General features: G+C 41.2%; 1 pseudogene; it reads left to right on the top strand.

Annotated features, from left to right (window-relative positions):
• The first annotated feature begins 14,440 nt into the window (after nt 1-14,440).
• On the top strand, nt 14,441-14,840 carry LOC141580393 (interferon-induced transmembrane protein 3 pseudogene; annotated as a pseudogene).
• The last annotated feature ends 7,813 nt before the right edge of the window (nt 14,841-22,653 follow it).

Here is a 22,653-nt window from a genome sequence, read left to right as displayed (position 1 = left end):
GTCTTCTTTATCCAAACTACCATAATATTTTCTAATTTTTTTATATTTCAAATACTGTATTTTTCAGTTTCTAAAATTTCCTTTTAGTTCTTTTTATAGTATTCATATTTCTTCTCAAATTCCTCATCTCTTCACACATAAAAATGAATACATCTTTTCCTATAGATTTTTTATTATATTTATCATAGTTATTTTTAAATTTTTGACTTAGTTCATTTGGATTGCTCTCAGAAAAATACCTTGAGTTAGGTGGTTTGTAGATAACAGAAATTTATTCCTCACAGTTATGGAGGCTGGGAAATCCAAGATCAAGGCATCAGCAGATTTAATGTCTGGTGAGGGACCTGCTTTCTTATAAACAGTGCCTTCTTGCTATGTTCATACATGGTGGAGAAGCTAACTAGTGCTACAGAGTGTCTTTTATAAGGGTACTAATCCTATTTATGAGGGTTCTACCCTCATGATCTATTCTGCCCCCAAGGGCCCATCTCCTAATACTATCTCATCAATAATTAGGTGTTAACATGTGAATTTTGGGAGAACAAAAACATTCAGACCATAGTAGTTCCCCTCTGCTAATTTCAGTATCACAGGTTTGTTTGTCACTTTGTTTTTATCAACTGATTTTCCCCCCGCACTGGGCTACATTTTTCTGTCTGTTCATATATCTAGAAATTAATTTTTTCATTATACATAGATGATTCTGCATTCCGTTATCTTGCTTTGAAGATTTTGAATTTTGCTCTAGTAGTTAGGTAACTTACCATCAAATCCCCTTGGTCTTTTATGGAGTTGATTTTAAGCTTTGTTAGGGAAAGTCTGTTTTGAATTTTTCCCTTAGTCATAGGGTAAATACCTTAATTTTGGAATATGGTACTTAATCCTAGGGTGTGGCCCTTCTGAAATTTCAGTGCAAAGCCTGAGGGACTTATTAAGGCTCTCTCATTTGTTGGTGTTTAAGCTTTAAACTCGGCCTCCATTGTGGGCAGCTACTGAGCTCTCTGCTCAGTTGTGTGTTCTGTTTTTTTGTTTGTTTGTTTTTTGTTTTTCAGTTTGTTTGTTTTTCCTTAGGATTCCAGCTCCTGTTTTTCCCATAGGCTTCTTGTAGTCTCAGTCTACACATTCAGACTTTAGGTGTCAGTCAAGGATTTCAGTAGAATCTATACATAGATCTGGGGGCTCCCCTCTATGGCTTAATTCTTTATGGGATTTCCCCCTTCAATGTCTAACTGCTCTGGAAGACCCAGTATGCATCATCTGCTCCCCAATACTACTGCAGCTTTTTGCTTCAGCTCTATCCGAAATGCCCCACCATACCACAAAGACTAGAGACTGCCCTCAGACGAAAGCTGGATAAATTAGATCTCACTGAGTGTGGTTCTCCTCTTTTAGGGGGACAAATCTCCACTAGTTTCTGTCTGAGTTGGATAATTTCCCAGTAATTTCAAACCCATTTTTTTTTCTGTTTTGTACAGAGTTGATAAATTATATCAGTAGGAGAGTTAGTGTAATACAAGCTACTCCACCATTATCCTAGGTTGGAAATCTCCTGGTTTCTCATTTTTAAAATGAGGATAATATCTACTTCACAGTTTTTTTTCCCCTCTGTCTGAGAATTAAATAGGAATATATCTGTGAAATGCCTGGCATGGATAGATATTCAGGAAATGTTAGTTTCCTTTCCTGTATGTTGAATTGGCATCTGTTTCCTTTTAGCTTCCCTTCACTAGTCCTTGCTTTGTTCTCTGGGTCCACTACACACAGGTCTAACTTCTTTCCCATCTGTCAGACCATCAGGGATTTGATGACGGAGATCATATCCTGTGGCTCGGGTTTCTCCTTTATCTTCAGGTTAAAAATCTCAGTTCTTTCTGCCATTTCTCAGGCCACAGGTTTTTTTCTAGGGAACTTGGAGTCCCTGTAATGATTCTATTTCTTCATGGAGGAATGTCCTAAACTCAAGCTCCCAGTTCTGCTATTTATGAACTCTATAATTGGAGCAAGTCATCTTCTGAGTTGCAATATCCCCATCTGAAAAATGCCATTATAATTCCTATTCAGTCTGTGTCTTGAAAACTCAGGCACCTCAAAACTTTAGCCAATGTTGGTGAGAGAGTCTGAGGAGAGGTCTCCACCTCCTAGGTTCCTGCCGTCACTGATGGAGGGACTCGGGTTCCCTTCTCTGGTTATTTTGGTGGGGGAAGAAGAAGGAACAGGGGCTATTATAATTCAGTCTCTCTCCACAAGAGAGGTCTGTGGCTAATTTTCTCTTGAATTACCAAGGGCAATCATATTTTTCTGTTTTAGGTTTCACTTTTTCTTCCCAAAATCACTCAACCTAGTCTCATATGAGAAATTCATATTCTTCCTATTATCACAACTTTGACACTATTCTTTGCAAATCAATGTTGGTCATATTATGTTATATATGCATTTTCCTATCCATCCTACTGTCTCTGTTTGAAACACTATAATCAAATATTATATCCTCTCAAAATTTTCCTTTGATCCCCAAATTTATTTAGGGGCAAGGGAGAGTAGTGATGATTTGTTTATTCTCCAAATGAGAAAAAGCATTAGCAAAGATGTAAGAATTCCTTTATAAAATCCTTACACAAGTAAGTAAGGTGATCATAACATTTATTATCCAAAGCTGTATACTTCTGAAAGTGAAAGGGGGCACTATTAATAATGATGCTGTGACTGACTGCCTCAGAAAAATTGCAATGTATGCCCATTGTGCAATTGAGTACCTCAGGGCCTGACTTCCTGTAGAGGTTCCTGATTCTTGAGGAAAAATGTTTGGCAGCCAAATCACCAGATACACAGATGAATGACTCTTTTTTTCCATTCATCTATAGAATCTTTCTTTCTCAGGAACTTCATTGTTGGGGAACTCCACTAGTGCAAAGGGCTTAGGATCACCTGTGCAGAGCCACCAGTGAAAAGGACTGATCTGGTCACTTTTGTCTGAAGCACATTCTCAGCTATGAGGCAAAAACTTAAGCTCAAATCACCTTCCTGCAAGTCAAGGACTCACTGCCCCTCATTGAGTTGCGTCCTGCCTGGCTAATATCTGTTTACTCACACAGCTCCCGCAAAAGGTCACTGCTTTCTCCCAGAGGTGCTGGTTTGCATGTAATGGAGCTGCAAAGTGACCCTCCTTTCCAGTTCAATTCAGCCTAGACCATGGCTAAGTTCAAAACAATATTCAAGAAATATACGTGTTACACTCACCTTGTTATTTTCTTTAAAAAAGCTGCTTTTTCCTGCCCTGCAGTTTTCCACACTGCTTTTCTAGAGTGGCTTCCTCCTTTCTAATCCTTGCTATCTGGTAAGACTGTATTCATTCATCAAGTTCCAACTCAAATATCATGTTCTCCATGAGGCTCTTCCTGATGCCCCCTCCCTTTCATTAATCTACTCCAGGTGTCAGAGTCAATTAGGATTTGGTGCTGCTAATTTAATTTTTAAAAAGCATGACAGTGGCTTAGACAAGATACTACTTGTCTTTCACATAGAAGTCAGGAGGTCAGTAGTCCAATGCTGTTAGGGCAGCCCTTTGGTGTCATCGAAGATTCAGGCTCTTATCTTTCCGCTTTGCAATCCTCAAAGTCACCTCATGGTTCCAGGTAGCTGCTGAAGCTACAGCTATATGTTCATCTGACAGCTGGAGAAGAAATATTAATAACAGGAGGACCAGAGGTTTTCTTAGCTATTAGGGACCTTTTTATCTTAATGTTGTGAATTACATGAAAATATTTTTCCTTATGTTAAGCCAACCTTGAATTCCTGAAATTAACCCACTTTGGTCAAAATGCATTATCATCTATATACATTGCTGGATATCACTTGCTAATGCTTTAAGGTTTTTGCACCTTCTCATATGGTTTTGTGATTCTTTGGTATCATGATGATGCTAACTTCATGAAGCAGATAGAGACTTCTCTCTCTTTTGACATTTTGGAATATTTATTTAAGATTAGATTTATTTGTTCCCTTGAATATTTGGCAGAACCCACTGATCAAACCTCTGGACCTGGAGATTTTTTTCTTTATGGGAAGACTTTTAACTCTTAATTCAAATTTTAATAATTATAGAATGATTTGGGTATCTTGTTTTTTCTTGATAAGTTATGTTTTCTAAAAATATGTTTATTTCATCTAAATTTTGCCTATTCCTTTGTCTGATTCTTCCATCTACCATTTCTGATGCATTCCAGATGCTATCCTGAGTTTGCTCTTCCAGTTCATAGATTCTCCTTTCAAGCATATCTAGTCAACCACAATGCTTATCTATTGAGTTTTCTGTCTCAATTTTTATATTTTATTTTTATGATTCTCTTGGGTTCTTAAAATCTGCTTGCTCTTTTCTGCTGTTTTTGTGCATTTAACAGCTTCAGTGAAGTACAGCTGACATACCTCACTACGTCAATAATGTGCCAATGAATGGGACATTTTGTAGTGTATGATTTTATAAATTTTGACCTACGTATAACACTTGTGAAACCATCACCACCATCAAGAAAATGAACGTGTCCAACAGCCCAAAAGGTCACCAATTCCCTTTTGTAACCCTTCCTTTCTGCCTTTCTAGTCTACCTCCCATTCCCAGGTGATTTAATTTATATGTTTGGCCCCTCCAAGTCTAATGATAAAATGTAATCCTCAGTGTTGGAGGTGGGGCCTGGTAAGAGGTATCTGGATCATGGTGTGGTGCCCTCCGTCATGAATGGCTCAGTGCTGTCCTCATGGTTGTTTAAAAGTGTGTGGCATCTTCCCTACATCTTTCCCCTGCTCTCACCATGTAAAGTGCCTGCTCCTACTTTGCCTTCCACCATAATTGTAAGCTTCCTGAGACTTTTGACTTAATGTTGAGACCAGTTAAGACTTTTGGATACTAGTAATACTATTGGCAGTGCATATGAAATCATATCATATGTACTCTTTTTGTTGTTGTTTGGATTCTTTTACTCAACATAATTATTGTGAGATTCATTTATATTCCTGTATCCCTTTTATTGCTAAGTTGTATTCTGTTCTATAAATATACAAAAATGTGTTTATTCACTCACCTCTTAATTGTATTTTGCAATGTGAGAAGGACATGATATTTGAGGAGCCATTAATGGAAAAATATAGTTTGGATGTTTGTTACCTTCATATCTCATGGTGATTCATAATCCCCAATTTGAGGTAGGGCCTGATGGGAGGTGTTTGGGTCATGGGAGCAGACACATTGTCCTCATGATAGTGAGTGCGTTCTTGTGAGATCTGGTTGTCTAAAAGTGTGTGGCACCTCTCTGCTCCCTCTCTTGCACATGATCTCATCATGCAAGGCACTTGCTCCTGCTTTGCCTTCTACCATGATTGTAAGCTTCCTGAGGTCCTCACCAGAAGCTGAGCAGGTGTTGGTGCCATGTTTGTACAGCTTCAGAAACATGAGCAAATTAAGCCCCTGTTCTTTATAAATTACCCAGTCTCAGGTGTATCTTTATAGTGATATAAGAATGGCCTAATATGCAAAAATGTGTTTATTCTGTCACCTTTTTATAGACATTTGAAATGTTTCCAGTTTTTTACTATAACAAATAAAAGTACTGTGAACATTTATGCACAAGTTTTTGCATGAACATATATGCCTTTATTTTCCCAAAGTAACTACAAGTAGAGGCTAGGTTATATGGTAGGTAAATAATCTTTTCAGGAACTGTTGACTCTTTTTAAAGTGGTTTTACATTTTGTATCCCCATCAGCAGTATATAAAAACAGTTGTTCCAAGTCTTTGTCAGTACTTGGTATGGTTAGTCTTTCTAATTTTAGACTTTAGATGTGTAGAGGTTTTTCATTGTGACTTAAATTGCATTTTTAAAATAAATAATAAAGTTGTATCTTCTTTTTTTTCTTGAGCAGTCTCTTGCTAGAGATTTGTCCATTTTATAATTGTCTCAGAACCAGCTCTTGATTTAATTGATTTTCTTATTGCTTTCTGTTTTCTATTTCATTGATTTCCATGCTGATTTTTATTATTTATCTTCTTCTGCTTACTTCGGGTCTCATTTGCTCTTTGCTTTCTAGTTTTTTAAAGTGGAAGCTGAGGCCATTGATTGAGACCATTCTTTTCTTTTAATATAGAATTTTAATGTTATGAATTTCTCTTTATGTACTGCCTCAGTTGAATCTCACAATTTTGATATGGTACATTTTTGTTTATATTAAGGTCAAATTCTTCCTAATTTTCTTTTTTGTTGCTTCTTTAAACTATGGGTTATTTAAAAGCATGTATTTAACTTACAAATATTTGGGGACTTTTCATATATCTGTTACTAATTTCTTAACAACTTATTGATCTTTCACTTCATTGTGAAATGAGAACATAATTTGATGACTTGACTCCTTTTAACTGTATGAGATTTGTTTTGTGGTTCATAATATGGTTTATCATGGTGAATGTTCCTTGTAGACTTAACAAAATGTATATTTTTCTGTTATTGGGTGGAATGTTCTCTCTATGTCAGTAGTTGATAGTGCTGTTCAAATCTTCTATATCCTTATGTGTTCCTTTCTGTTGTTCTAACAATTTTTGAGAGAGGATTATTGAAATTTTTGATTATTATTGTAGATATGGCTATTTCTCCTTGAAGTTCTACTAGCTGCTTTGTGTGTTTTGTTGTTCTTCTATTAGGTGCATAAACATTTACAATTATTATATATTATTGATAAATTGTACCTTTTAACATTAGGAAATAATGCTGTTTATTCCTAATAATTTTTTCTGCTCTGAAATCTACTTTGATATTAACATAGGCTTTCGAACTTTCTTTTTATGTGGGTTAGCATGATGTGTGTTTTTCTAGCCTTTTATTTTTAACCTATTTGCATCTTTATATCTAAAGTGGGTTTCTTATAGGTAGCATATAGCTGAGTCTTGTTTTTTTTTTTTTTAATTGAATCAGATAATCTCTGCCTTTTAATTGGGGGTGTTTAAACCACTTATAAATGTAGTATTTTTATTTACATTACTAGGTAATATAGTTTGGCTCTGTGTCCCCACCCAAATCTCATCCTGTAGCTCCAATAATTCCCACATGTTGTGGGAGAGACCTGGTGGGAGAAGACTGTATTATGGGGATGGGTCTTTCTTGAGCTGTTCTCATGATAGTGACTGAGTCTCAGAATATCTGGTGGTTTTAAAAATGGGAGTTGCCCTGGTACATGCTCTCTTTGCCTGCCACCATCCTAGCAAGGTGTGGCTTGCTCCTCCTTGACTTCTGCCATGATTGTGAGGCTTCCCCAGCCACATGGAACTGTGAGCTCTCCATTATACCTCTTTCCTTTGTAAATTCCCCAGTCTCAGGTACGTCTTTATCAGCAGCATGAAAATGGATTAATAGACCGGGTTTAAGTCTGCCATCTATTTTCTTTTCTATTTATCCCAGATAATCTTTGTTCTCTTTTTCTTTTTTGCCTTCCTTCTTTTGAATGAATTGAGTTTGCTTTTATTATTTCATTTTTTCTTTGTTGGCTTAGTTAACTGTAACTCTTTGTTATGTTATATTACTACTTGCTTTAGAGTTTCCAGCATACATTTTTAACTTACCACATTCTACCTTTCAAAGGTATACTACATATATAACATATAAACCTTACAAATATAATTCCATTTCTTCTCTCCCAGCTTTCATGCTACTCTTGTCATACATGATTTCTACATCACACTTCACAATGCATTATTATTATCTTTGTTTTAAACAGGCAATTATATTTCAAAGATATTAAATGATAATGGTCATTGACTGTCACCTCTTACTGGGGGCTTCTCTCAGGTCATCTTTCATTATTCTGTAAGTGCTTCTTCATGCTGCTCCTAGTTGTTCTTTGCTGCTTTGCCCCAAGCCTGGATACAGAACCTTCCATGAATTCTCCCAAAGAATACTCAGCACAGTACGAGTGTTGGAGGACAGGGGAAATGGGTAGAAACATGTTCAAATGTGCGAGTCTGAGGCTAGCAAAAGAAAAGAAAAAGTTAAAACTGAATTTCAGATACACCTATTCATAGGGTTCATCCAATCATGCCCTCCGTAGAAGTCATCCCTGGCCATTTTTCTTTCTAACTCTAGAACTAATAGCATATTTCTGGGCCAGCTCACCTCCACAGATGGTAAGTTCCTTTGACCATGTCCTTCTCCATAAACTACAGGCCCTGGAAAGACTGTGAGATTCTCCTTTCTCTCAATCTGAGGCTCACCTCATTTTCTTCCCAAGAGATTGAGAGTAAGATCCTCTATCTCCTACAAAGTAGGTAAATATCCCACCTTCATTCCCAGGGTAAGTCTGGGCCCTATGACCTGGCTGGCAGTCACATGGTCAACAGTATATTTCCCAAATACTGTATCAAATCTCCTCTAGTTCTCTTTCACAGTATTTCACTTCCAGTGTGAGATTAAAAAAAGATCAGGCATGTACTTTCCTTTCTGTCAAATATAGGCTTATGATCTCCATAGCATATACTTGAAAAAAAAAAATACACAGACATATCCTAAGAAATGAAGACTTTGATAGATTGTCCTTTTAAAGTCTATGTTTAGAAAAGCAATCTACAAGGGCCTGAACTGGCTCATCATATGGCTGATCTACAGTACTATTCAAAACACTCAACATTTCAGTCTATATTTGAATGATATTGCTGGTTCAATGTTTATCCACGAACAGTGAGGCATACATTCTGACCTGACATCTGCAATACAGTATTGTGGTTCAGAGCATAGACTGAGAGGCCTCTCTTAATGGACCTTCTCAGAAAATGAAAGATCTTCTCCCCACCCCAAATTCCGACTTCCCCAGAGAAGCAGAAACTTTTCATTATTCTCTAAATGGAAGTTTCTCAGTTTCATCAGCTTTAAAATCCAGAATGATCTGCAGGTAAACTTTTGGCTGGCAACCTTAAAATAACTGTGCCTCTTTCACCATGTCAGAGTTTGAGAAGAATACTATAAAACCTTGAACAATCATTGCCACCAAAAGGTATACGACTTGAATGTGTAATTACTTGCTTTGCCCACAGTCCCTTTGGGAAAGCCTGTCCAAACTCGAAGAGTCCACTCTATATTCTGCTTGTTCTTGGCTTTCCCTTTCCCCAACATATGTCTAGACCAGATCTGGACACTTATTCAAAGGCCAGCCATGGACCAATCAAACCACCTGACTCCAGAATTTAGAGTCAGCACTTCTGGGCAATGATAGGAATTTGAGTTGAAATGTACAGTCAAGGATGGAGTAGGTTTTATGTGCAATATATCACTCATGCTGAAGTTATAGGGAGCAGAAACCGCAGGCTGCAGAAAAAGCAGGTTTATAGGAGAGGAGCACAAAGCAAGAGACCGTGCTAAGCATATGTTTGCAGCCCATGAGCCAAGACCATGTGTCCCCCATAAAGGAGATGGGGAGAGAGAAGCAGCCTCTCTTGCTAACATCACTGACTCTATTTGTAGGCCCAGCTGCTGTCTTGCCCTGGATGCCAGGACATTGCTCCTTGTAGTAGAGACTGATTTTCCTATCCGATACCCATTCTTCCTTTTTTGGTTTTACTCAATGTGATAATATACATAACAAAAAGACTACATCTCCCTCCTTCCTTTATAGCTAGGAAGAGCCACAGCCTAAGTTCTGGCCAAAGAGAAGTAAATGGAAGTTGTTGGGTGGAACTTCCTGGAAGGCTCTTAAAGAGGGGGAAGGAAGCTGAATACACTTTTGGACCCTCTCTCCCCTCCCTCTAATTGCCACCTGGAGGGCAGAGTTAATGGCTAAAGCTCCAATTTAAAGGTGGATTCCTTGGTTAAGGATGGCAGTGGAGAAAGATGGAAGGTGGTCTGAATTCCTGATGATAGTCAAACCACCATACAAACCCAAGACTATAAACCTCCCAATTTCTTATAATGAGAGAGAAAACAAACTCCTCACATCAACTTTGCCTCCTCGAGAGCCAGAGGCAGTTGGTGGTTCAGTGCCCTCACAGAGCCAGAACACATTCAGCAAATGTTCCGTGCTAAGCATGCATTTGCAGCCCATGAGCCAAGACACAAGCCCTCCCTCACTGTGCTCAGTGCCTTCCAGGGTCCCATGTCCACAAAAAAAGGTGGAAGAGCAGATACTGACCACTTAGAACAGAGCAGAGTATTTTGTGGAGTGGTTATCAAGGGTATCAAGGTGGCCCTGTCGGGTGCCCCTCCTCCAGCACTCCAGGTGATTATATGAGGTGCCTCTTCCGGGGGCCTCAAGGTGGTATTTGTGCTTATTGATAAGAGCACTACTATGCACAGGTGTTTTAAATGCATCTGAGAATAGTTTTGTGCCAGAGTTGCCAGCAGGCCTTCTTTCACTGGTTTTCAGGAAAGGGGATGGGGAGGTGAAATGCACAGAAGCTGAAAGTAGCATGAGTGACCTGATGTTAGAATCCCAGCAATGTGAAGAAGCTACAATCAATCATGGAGGAGAAACTTTAGAAGATGGTGAGAAAAACCTCAGGAGACAAGGAAGCCTCTCTGCTTCACATCCTAAAAACCCATAATGCCTGTTGTTGTTTTTTTTTTCTTTTTTTGAGACAGAGTTTTTTGCCCAGGCTGGAGTGCAATGGCACAATCTTGAGTCATTGCAATTTCTGCCTCCTGGGTTCAAGCGATTCTCCTGCCTCAGTCTCCTGAGTAGCTAGGATTACAGGCGCCTGCCACCACACCTAATTTTGTATTTTTAGTAGAGGCAGGGTTTCACCATGTCGTCCAGGCTGGACTTGAACTCCTGACCTCAGGGGATCTGCCCGCCTTGGCCTCCCAAAGTGCTGGGATTACAGGTGTGAGCCAAGGCACCCAGCCCCCATAATGTTTGTTTAACCCTTTGTGACTAAAGACTTGCCCATCCTCCCACTTAATGGCTGCTGGGTATAATGGCTCACACAGGTCTCAACACGGTATATAGGACTCTCAGAGATAAGATAAAATTGTAACAGAAGCCATCTGGAATAAAGTACATTAAAATAGCAAGGGATTGGCAATCCCACCAAACAGATCAGAAGATGAGAATTTTCTACTACAGTTGAAAACTGTATGATGTGCCATAAGCCTTGTTTTTCACTATGTGTTCAGCCACGGTCTGAAATGAAGGGTAGTTAGAATAATCAGTAGTTTTCCATCCTTTCTGATGAATTTCTAAAGTTTTACAGTAATAACATGTCTTGAATATGCAATAGTAAACATTGAAACAATCTTTTCATAATAAAATGCTAAAACATGTAAAAAGAAGTTTGTTGAAATAAATTTGGCAGTATCTAGTAAGGTTGAACACAGGCAAACCCTGTAACCCGACAATTTCCTCATAAGCATAAATCCTAGAGCAGGAGATGACAAACTTCTGAAAAGGGCCAGAGAGTAAATACTGCCAGCTTTGCAGGTCCTAATTTTTCCATTGCAACTACTCAATTCTGCATAAATAGCGCAAAAACAGCCACAGACAATATGTAAACAAATTTGAATGACTATATTCTAATGAAGTTTACTTACAAATACAAGTGGTGGGCCAGATTTAGTCAATTGCTTCTAGAGAAACTCATGCTGATGTATGCCGAAATATGGGTACAAGAATATTACTGCAGGATCGTTTCTAGAAGACCCAAACTAAAAACAACCTAAATGCAAATGTACAAACATTAGTAAGATAATTTCAGATAATGATAAGAAAATGATAATAAAAGATTGGATAATAGGCTAGGTGATGATTTGGGATGGGGGCACCAATGTAGATGGAGTTGGGAGGAGCCCCTTTGAGAGGGTAATGGGTAATTTGACAACTAATTGATGAGAAGGAGCCATCCATGCAAGTATTTCAAGGAAAAGGAGTTCCAGGATGCTGTCATTTAGATGTTTGTCCCCACCAACCCTATGTTGACACTCCATAAATAAACCACAGTATATATATCCACTGAATATCAAATGGCAAATCAAATGATTCTTATAGTACATATTACACATTCTTTTAAGAGTCATTGCGTGACTCTTAAAATGTTGAGCAAAAGTAGCCAGACCCAAAGGAGTTCATTCTTTATGACACTTGATTTTGTAAAAACTAAACAATATTGTCTAGGAATGCATGTTAGGTGAAAAAACTGTCAAATAAAGCAAACAAGGAGTTACAATGAAAGCCAGAAGGCGAGAAACAATGGTGACCATGAATGGCTTCATAGAAGGCTTTGGGTGCTGGCAATGTCTTATTCCTCAACTTAGGTAATGGTTATGTAGATATTCACTATTTTATATTTTACAGAAATCATACACCTAGGTTTTTAATCCAGTTTTTTGTAGGTGTGTAAATTTTATAGAAAAATGTGGGGTTCTGTTTAAAACTGACTTTCCATCTATAAAGTGCTACACATGACAGGTGTTAATGTATAATGTCTGGTTCTCCCGGGAATGAAAGGTGCCACTCGCAGTTTTTATTTTCTGTGTAAGAGCAGGTGTCTGTCTTGCCCTATGGCTGGGAGCTGAGGTTGACCAGCAATATGAACAAATCAGAAGCATATTAGCCAGTGCTTTGTATTCATGTCCTTTCACACACATGTAACATAATTGCTTAGTAGTTCATAGGCTTTTTATTTTGTAATCTGCAAGATACTAATGTGCACACCCTTGAGAAAAATGTCTGTGCATTGTTCCTGTAAGTGAAATCAGACATTGACTACATGGCATTCTGGAGTAGTTGAGGTCTGCAGCTGTCTTCCCTCTTTTACTCTGAAAAATATTATGAAATTGAGAAGTGCTATCTTTGATAGTGTCTCCCGGGAGCAGAGCACGTGATGAACAGACTTCCACCGTGGAAGAGATGGGTGAGGAGGTTAAGTAAATTTTCTTTGTGTAGTTCCCATTAAACTTCAATCAGAGTTACAGAAAGAAATTTCCTCCAGGCAGCTGCGAATACAGGTATTGGTTTGACTTTAATAAAAGTCATAACTGATCTCTCTGAGGTCTCTCGTGGAATGAGCTCAGCAGAATTCAGGCAGGTCCTTTAGAGGAAAAGCGTCCACTTAAACATCGCATTATCCTAATAATCCCATTCCAGAGCTGCCGTCCCGTTATTTTAAAGGTCTTCATTTGCAAATTGTGGTATTTGAAAGTTTTCTTTTTACATTATTGCAGAAAGTGGGACAGATCTTTCTGAGGGCCACACACCTATTTACAGACTCCCTCTCCTTCCAGACCAGAGTAAGGCACCTTCACACCATTGCTTTGATTAAACTACCCCGTTTAAAGCAACACCTGCTTTGAAGCCAAGACTGCTTTTAATAAGTTTTGTTAAGAAAGGAAAAAAATATTCTCTTATTTCTAAAGAATAGCCCTGGTCAAGATGGCGATCAGGGTAATGTCGTCCCAAGGCATAAAATCTCATCCATTCAGGTTTTATCCAACAGATCTTTTCAGGGTACCTGCTGTGTGTTAGGTACTACCCTAGGCCCTTAAATATAGCAGGTATCAAGATAGAGAAGAAATTTGCAATCCAGTAAGGGAAACACCCAGGGAACAAACAAAAAAATTAGATAATTTCAGGTAATGATAAGAAGATGATAAGAAAATAAAAGATTGGATAATAGGCTAGGTGATTAGTTGGGATGGGGGCACCAGTGTAGATGGGGTTGGGGGGACGCTTTGAGAGGGCCAGAGGTGAGTTGACAACTAATGAATGAGAAGGAGCCCACCATATGAATATGTCAAGGAAAGGGAGTTCCAGGATGCTGTCGTTTAGATGTTTGTCCCCGCAAACCCTATGTTGACATTTGATCCCTAATGTTGGCGGTAGGGCCCAATAGGCGGTACTTGGGTCATGCGGGAGAATCCCTCATGAATGGCTCAGTGCCCTCCCTGCAGGGAGGTGGGGAAGTCAGTGGGTTCTCTCTTACTCTATTAGTTCCTGAGAAACGGGTTGTTGAAAAGAGCCTGGCACCTCCTCCTCTCTCTTGCTTCCTCTCTCGCCACATGATCTGCACACACCGACTCCCCTCTACCCACCGCCATGAGTGGAAGCAGCCTGGGCCCTCACCAGAAGCGGATGGCGGTGCCATGGTTCTCACGCAGCCTGCAGAACCGTGAGCCAAATAAACAGCTTTTCTTTAAAAATGACCCATCCTCAGGTATTCCTTCATGTCAACATAAACAGACTAACCCACGGGAAGAGGGTATAGCCATGCCCAGTGCTTAAGGGAAGAAGTTTTGTGACACGAGAGTGTCCTGTGTGAAGAAAGGGATATAAGACGCACTTAGAAAGATAGGCAGGGGGTCCTGTCTGCGCCGTGGAAAGGGTTTAGATTTTACCGCAGGCGAAATCGAAACTAGTGGGGAAAGGGAGGGCACACTGAGAACCATCCCAGGAACCCGACAACAGCGGGTCTTCACTGGACACCATGAACCACACTGTCCAAACTTTCTTCACCCTCTCCAACACCGACCCTCCCCCCACCTACGAGATGCTGGAGGAGGAGCATGAGGTGGACGTGCTGGGGGCACCCCACAATCTGGCTCCCCCGACATCCACTGTGATCTGCAACCGCAGTGAGACCTCCGTGACCAACCATGTCATCTGGTCCCTGTTCAACACCCTCTTCATGAACTCCTGCTGCCTGGGCTTCAGCATTGGCCTACTCCTTGAAGTCTAGGGACAGGAAGATGGTTGGCGACCTGACCCGGGCCCAGGCCTATGCGTCTACCGCCAGGTGCCTGAACATCTGGGCCCTGATTTGGGGCATCGTCATGACCATTCTGCCCATCATCATCCCACTATTGATCTTACAAGTCTATCGATAGATCAAGGGGAATCATCTAGGCCAGGGGCTCTGCCTGTGACTGTTTCCCACGTACTCCACCCTCCATTCCTCACCCTGCCCCCAGCTGAGTCCTGTATCAGCCCTTTATCCTCACGCACTTTCTACAATGGTATTCAATAAAGTGCACATGTTCCTGAAAATAAAAAAAGATTTTACTGTAGGTGCAAAATCTATTGTTTTAATATGTAAGTAAACATTCCTTAAGAGAATGTCTAGCTTTCTTTCCAGAGTGCAAAGAAACTTGGATGGGTGTGAGGGAAAATGTGAACTGGCCCTGACTCCTGGCTTGGCCTCTTCACTTTTGCATAACTTCGGGTAAGGTTCCCCAGCGTCTCCAACCCCATCTGTAAATTCGGCGTGACAACAAGCACCTCACAGAATAGTGGTGAGGGTTAAATATCTGTGAACAAACTCCGCCTGGTGCTGACCCTCTGTGGGCGCTTGATCATTATCAGCAGAATCTTCCTCTGAATGACCCCATGGGCCTGCTTATGCTCTGGGGAAGCCTTTTTTTTTTTAGTAAAAGATCATTGTTGAAATTGAGGTTAGGCCAGTGATCATCCATCAAGAAAATTCTGAAGATATTAACAAACCCTGGGCAGGCAGTCTTGGTGCAGGGGGGCAGGCACTCAGTTCTGGTCCTAGCTCTACTGATCACTAAGCCTGATCACTAATGATCTCAGGAAACCTGGCCTCCGTTTCCAAATCTGAAAAACGGAATCATCATCATGATTCTGGCCCTGGTTTACCTCAAGAGTTATGAGGGTTTCAAACAAAATAATGTGTGTAACCATGAGGGCTTTTTGCACAGATGAAATGTTAGCCTCACAAGCTCCTTTTGCTAATGCCTCCCTCTCTATCCAGAGAGGTCAAACTTCTAAAACCCTTGAAAAAGTCTCGAGGCAACACTAAGAGTTGAGGGAGGAAGCAGGCGACACTTTAAGCTTGACCCTGGTCTTGTTCTACACTGGAATGAAATATTCACTTAAATAAATTTTCTTTGGATGCTCTGCAATTTACAGTAGTTCCCCCGTATCCACAGGGGCACATTCCAAGACTATGTGTTTTCCTATACACATATGCCTATGATAAAGTTGAATTTATGAATCAGGCACAGTAAGAGATTAACAACAATAACAATAACAATCATTCTACTAATAAAGTAGAATGATTATAGAAATATACTGTAATAAAAGTTATATCTCTCTTCTCTCTCAAAATATCTTATTGTACCCTACTTACCTATTTTCAGACTTGTGACCACAGGTAACTGAAATAACAGAGTGAAACCACAGGTAAGAAGGGACTACTATATACTCTTTTTTTTTTTTTTTTTCAGACAGAGCTGGAGTGCAGAGATGTAATCTCACCTCATCACAACCTCTGCCTCCCGGGTTCAAGCGATTCTCATGCCTCAGCCTTCCAAGTAGCTGAGATTACAGGCATGCACCAGCACAGCCAGCTAATTTTGTATTTTTAGTAGAGATGGGGTTTCACCATGGTGGCCAGGCTGGTCTCGAACTCCTGGCCTCAAATGATCCACCTCGGCTTCCCAAAGTGCTGGGATCACAGGCGTGAGCCACCACGCCTGACCTATATACAGTTTATCAGATTTAAAATGACTTCAGTCTGATTCTTCCATCATATGTCCTCTCTTTTTGGAGGGTGAGAGAAGACATCCCAATGGATACCCATTCTAATCCCTCTTTCCCCATCGACTTTCCATTTTCTCCTTTCTGCAGACCCAGAGCCCACAAACCAGTGTGCACTCTGGGCCATCCAGGAGTCTCATCAGGGTTGCGATAATGACACCATCTGTAACTCTGGTCAGCCCAGTTGACAAAGGAGGTGTCGATGCTGTGGGCATTCCAGTTTCTTTGCCTGATCAGCAGGGGTCCCCTTGGTTCAGGGCAAGGACATTTCAGCTTCTCTTCCCTTTTGCCTTTTGCCTAAGTGAAGGGACACAGACCAAAGAGGCATGGCTGGGGCTAGAAAGGGGTGAGGGGCTGCTGGGAGTGCACCTGGCAGAGCTCAGCCGTAGGCAGGAGCAGAGAAAGGTTCCGGTGACAAGGCTGGAAAATGGAGAAAGTTGGAACAACTCCAACACTGCATCAGCAGATAAATCTACCTCTGCACCTAAACAGAGATGGTGACCTAAGGGACAAACAGCTGGGCCGTGGACACTTGGGAGAGAAGCCATGTCAATACAGAATCAGCTGAGTTTGGGTTTTGGGGTGTGTGTGCATGTGCATTTATTTCCATCTCTTGCTGGCTTGGATGCAGGTCTGCTTCAGGTTCTGGAAATGAAGATACTGGTGGGGGGTGGGCAGAATTATAGAGAGGGCTGGGGTCTCTCCACAGGGAAGCCTAAAAACTTACATTCTCCTATTTGATAGCTAGGACAGTCCTATGTAGTAGGATAGAATTGATCGTTATTTTCGGTAACGGGAGAAAACTGCATCCAAAGTGATTAAGGACTCATCATTTGAGATACCATTTATGAGAGGCTGGGCCTCTCACTTAAGTGAGCTGGCTCCAGTCTTGCGCCTCCTGGCCAGTCAGGACTACAGGAGACCCTCATGCCACCTGCAGTGCCAGCCCCACCTCCACTGCCATCACCTGCACCTCAGAAGCACAAATGAGAGTCCAGACTCCCAGGAATGACGCTGACTGCTCATTAACTGAAAGAGGTAGACCCATGCTCTTGCCTATTTAAAGGAACAATTTGTACTGATTAAGAAAGGCATTTGTTCAAGTCTGCAAATCCTTTTAAGAACTAGGATCCACATCTGTGCTAAAAAGACTTGTGCTCAGAGCTTCTAACTGATGAATTACTAGTCAATTATTCTTTTGTGAAGCCTTTGGGCCCAGCAGAGCACCTTGAGAGGGTGGTGCCTGCAGGCCCAACTCTGCCGGCCAGCTCCTCCAGCATCTCACATTAGGAACTGGAAACCAAGCTGCTGGGCTCCCAGAGGGACCAGCAATGGGTCCCAAGCTGATCTGAAGCCCACATTTTTTTTTTTTTTTGCCAGGTGTGCCAGATGGGACACATTTAACTAAAAAATTACATGTCATTTATCTGAAAGTTAAATTAAAGTTTCACTGTGCATTCTACATTTTAACTTGCTAAATCCTTTCCCACGAGCCAGCCTCTTGTCCTTCAGTTGTGAATGATCCCTTGGGTAAGAATGTCTTTTCTCCTCTGGACTTCCCATGCTTTGGGGGCCCCAGAATTTGTGGGGATTAGAGGGGCATAAATATAGATTGAGGCCTTCTACTTGCCAGGCTGGGTACTTTACATATTCTAACTTATTTTAATCTTCACCACACCCTCTGAAGTATGTATTCTTAGCCCATTTCACAAATGAGGAAATTGAGCACCAGAAAATTTTCCTAACTTTCTCAAATTTGCTCCCCCATAAGTGGTAGGACCAAGATTTTAATCCATGTGTATGGATTAAGGGAGGGAGTGAATGCAACTCTGTGATGTGACCTCTCTAAGCCTCTATTTCCTGCATGAAATGGGAGCTGATCACAATGACACCAGCTGTACAAGATTAAAAGTGATGCTGTAGTCACTCCAGAGCCTGGTACATGAGGATGGTGTTTAGGCTCTCTTTCACTTTCTATGTTTGATAGGTCAAAGGCCATCTAGGGCCCATGGCAAGACAGTGAAGGCTAGAAGATTTCATTTGGCAGAAGTAGCAACTTTAGTGATGTAACTGAAGACCAAGAAATCCTTACAGCTCAGCCCTGTGCCACTCAGTGATTCTGTCTCTAAAATGCCAGCTTTGTTATCTATAAAATGAGGGATAATTGTGCTCAAAACCTCAGTATATAAAGTGATGGGTTAATGGTTCCAAGGAACTTTTGATGTCCCAAATCTGTGAGTAGTCCAAGACCGATGTGCATGTTCTCATCAGCCCTTGGGTATCTCCCAAACTGTGTGTGCCTCATGGAGGTACTGGACAATCCGATCCTATCCTGATGGCGAGGATGATATTCCTCAGCCTTCCATACAGGTGGTCCCAGGCACTGCCCTTCAAACCATCTTTGCAAAATTATAAAAGTGAGCGAAATCTAATACAACTGACTCCGCTTTGCTTCTAACCTTACAAGCTAACTTGCCTTTGCTCATCCCTGCACATAGATCAGGCTACCTATAGGAGAAATGTAGTTTGTAATTTAACTTTAAAGAAAGAATGAATAGTTCCTTTCCAAAAATAACTACCTCTTTATTCAGGGACCAAAAATCACCTTTATAAAACTAATGAAAAGCCACAAGGTTAGAATTATGATAGGGGCCTGAATTTTGCTACTATGTAGGCCTAGTTAAATAATAACTAGTCATTGTTTTCTAACTTGCTTATCTGTAATTGCTTACTACTCAGGAGTCACTGCCCAGTGGTCATAAGATTTGTAACTTCCCCAACTGCCCCTATAAATAGCACTGTGAAACCTCAGACTGATCTTCAAATATCTTTCAGACTTTGCATTCCAGTGAACCAACTGATGCCATCCAGACAAGTGACTCCCACCCAGGAACTGACTCAGTGCACAAATACAGTTTTGATACTCCTACGATTCCATCCCCAGCCCAACCAATCAGTAGAACCTATTCCCTAGCCCTCTGACCACCAAGCAATCCTTAAAAGCCCGAGTCTCCAAATTCTCAGGAGGGGAATTTGAGAAATAGCTCACATCCTTCTTGCTCAGCCACTTTGTGATTATTAAACTCTTTCTCTGCTGCAACACCTGCTGTTTCAATTTATTGGCTTTTTCCTGTGTGGCAGGAAAGAAAAGCTTGAATTGATTCTTCTTTCCCACCACACAGAAAGAAGTGTGACACCCTCTCCCTACCTGAATGTAGCTCCTCTTACCTCTGCTATGATATGTTGCCCTCTTGGACTTCCTTTCAGAACCTACACCAGTTCTTTCCGGGTAAGTCACATCCCCTATCTTGGGGATGGGTCAAGTTCTAGGTCCCAACACCCTTTGTCAGCCCATTGGCCTGGGCCATGGTAGTTGGGGTCCCAAAAAAAACACAGGTGAGCAAGTAGAAAGAGTTCCAAGAACTGTTGTCCTCAAATGTCTTCCTAAGCCTTCTCTAGAAACCCATGGAATGTGTGGCTTGAGAATAGTGATTGAAAAAACGTCTGTGCCTTACATGCATGTCTCAGAGGGCTTCAAATTCCTATTACTGCAGTAACTGAGCATCTGGTTGCTGAAGAAATTACAGGGAACAGGATAAATAGAGCCCAAGGGACTCCCTGAATAGTTAGCAAGGTTAAAATACAAATAAATAGTGTGGAACCAGGTACATAGGCAGGCTAGATGGTAGGACCTAAGCAAATAGGGTGCTTTCTCAGCACAAGTGTCCAGAGGAAGTTTAAACTCTGAGACACAGTGCCCATGACTGTCTTGGTCATTGTTGCCTTCCTTGTGCCAAGATCAGTGTCTTGCCCATGGTAGGTCCTCGGTAAGTATTAGGTTGGTGCAAAAGTAATTGTGGTTTTGCCACTGAAAGTAATGACTCATTTAGTCATGAGTGGGTAGATGGATGATTGGATGGATGACATCTGACATTCAGTTACAAGGCAACAGTGTAGCAGAAAATGTCAGAATGACATTGTTGAAGAAAGTAAAGAGCAGCAAGTATGGGACAAGGGTGAGCAGACCATTTGGGTCACCTTGTGCCAGCCTGGAGGGGAAGATAATAGGCGAAGAGATTTTGGCCTAGAATCAGAGCCACAAAACAGAGACAGAGTATGTCTGTGTTGCCAAGCTCTCAGATAACATCTAGACACACCCTCTATTCTCTTCCATTTTACATTACAAGATCAAAAACCTTGGTGCATTGTTGACTCCTTTTTCCTCTCATATCCTACATCTAATGTATCATTAAATCCTATTGGCTGGATCTTAAACATATATCCTGAATGCAGTTACTTCTCACTGTCTATACAATTTCTTTCTTGATTAAAGTTATTAGACCTCTTGTCTACATAGATAGTTTTAACAGCTTGAGGACTAAACTCCAAATCTTTTTTCTCTCTTGCCCAAATTCATATCTAAAGGGCCTGGGGAGTCTTGCCCTACAAACCGTAAAATCTCATCAGATTGGTTTTATTAACTCTACATAACATGGCTTACTTTCCACCCTGAGTCTGGCATAACCTCACATGACAGATAAAGAAAGAAATCAAAATATTTTACCCCAAAATACATTTTTTTGCTGTATTTTGAACTGATCCTGCAAAGTTATCTTTTGTGGGGGAAAATCTGTATCTGTAAAGGATCTTTACTAGCATAATGAGATCTTTCCCCTCCCAGTCCTGAAGGGATTAACTGGGAGTCTAGCACCTTTCAAAATAGGAATCATTTGCCATCCATTGTCTCTAAGAATGGCCACCCGAGGGAACCTTGGTCTCCACAACCCCTTATCTTTAATAATAGAGTGTTTAAAATAATAGACACTCCTTTCTATTGACCACAGATTTTTAGATAATAACTCTTTCAACCAATTGCCAATAAGAAAATCTTTGAATCTACCTATGACCACAATCCTCCCCTCTACTTTTCTGGAACGGCCCACCATATACCTTACACATATCGATTGATGTTTTATGACTCCCTAAGTGTATAAAACCAAGCTATGACCCAATCACCTTAGGTACATGTTCTCAGGACCTCCTGAGGCTGTCGTTGGTCATGGTCCTCACATTTGGCTCAGAATAAATCTCTACAAAGATTTTAGAGTTTGGCCTTTTCATCCACAAGCTCCTATATCCCTGCTTCTACACTAGCTCCTGACATCGACTCCCCATACAGAACCCATCGTATTCTTTTTAAAAGTCCAGTCAAATTATACCCCTTCTCTGCTCAGAATCCTCCAAAACTTCCCACTCCCATCTCACTCAGAGTCAAAAAAGTCTTTGCAGTGGCCTGCGGAGCCCCACACAACCTGGCTCCCACTCTCCTGCTGGCTGATTTTCCCCTCCTTCACTGCTTTCCTTCTACTCTGGTCTGCTGTAGTCTGGTCACTATTCCTCAGATACACTGGTGTTTCTCATCGTGGGGCTTCTGCACTTGCTCTCCCTCCTGCCTGGCCATTTCTAGATGGGCCTTGACTGACTTTGAGGTCAGCGAGAGATGAGTGTTATACTTGGTGTTTCTGCTTTGCCATAAGGAAATTTATGTTTTCCACCAACTGGTCTCCTGGAAAGTAAATCGGTTATTCTGCTGGCCAGGCCTGCCTAGAGCTTGCCCAGTTCCTTACCAGGAAAAAATAACCAGTAACAGTCAGTGACTCGGCCCCCTGGAGTAAGGAATTTGAGAACAAGGTATGTAGGGTTGTGCAGGTTGTACACTACACGAGGGAACAAGTCAAGGTGGCCAAGGGGGGCTGGAATCCAGCCGGAGCGCTGCTTGCCACACTTGCCAAGGGCACTGTGCAGGGTTGCATCCTCCCAGAGGAAATGTGCCATCTTCTAATTCACACAAAGGTACTGTATGAGCCACCAGCAAACTTGCTCAGGAAGCTGACCTGGCTCTAGGGGCTAGCTGGATGGTAAGCAGTTGACTTTCAAGTGAGGAGCACCAAAGGCAGGTGCTGCCGCCTTGGTTCTGATCCTGGAAACGGTGGGTACTGGATGGGCCTACCAATGGGAAACCAGCATCAGGCAGATGCTAGGCAGCTACCTGGGTAGTGGGAAAGCCCCTGTCTCTCTCTGCCCTTCCAACTATGTAATATGAATTCCAACTAGGCCAGGGATAGAAGCAGCCTAAAACTT

This window comes from Saimiri boliviensis, chromosome 11, assembly GCF_048565385.1.
Source record: "Saimiri boliviensis isolate mSaiBol1 chromosome 11, mSaiBol1.pri, whole genome shotgun sequence".
In the NCBI taxonomy this organism is placed as follows: Eukaryota; Metazoa; Chordata; class Mammalia; order Primates; family Cebidae; genus Saimiri; species Saimiri boliviensis.
Note: the sequence above shows the minus strand (reverse complement) of the source record. Positions and strands in the feature narration are given on the sequence as shown.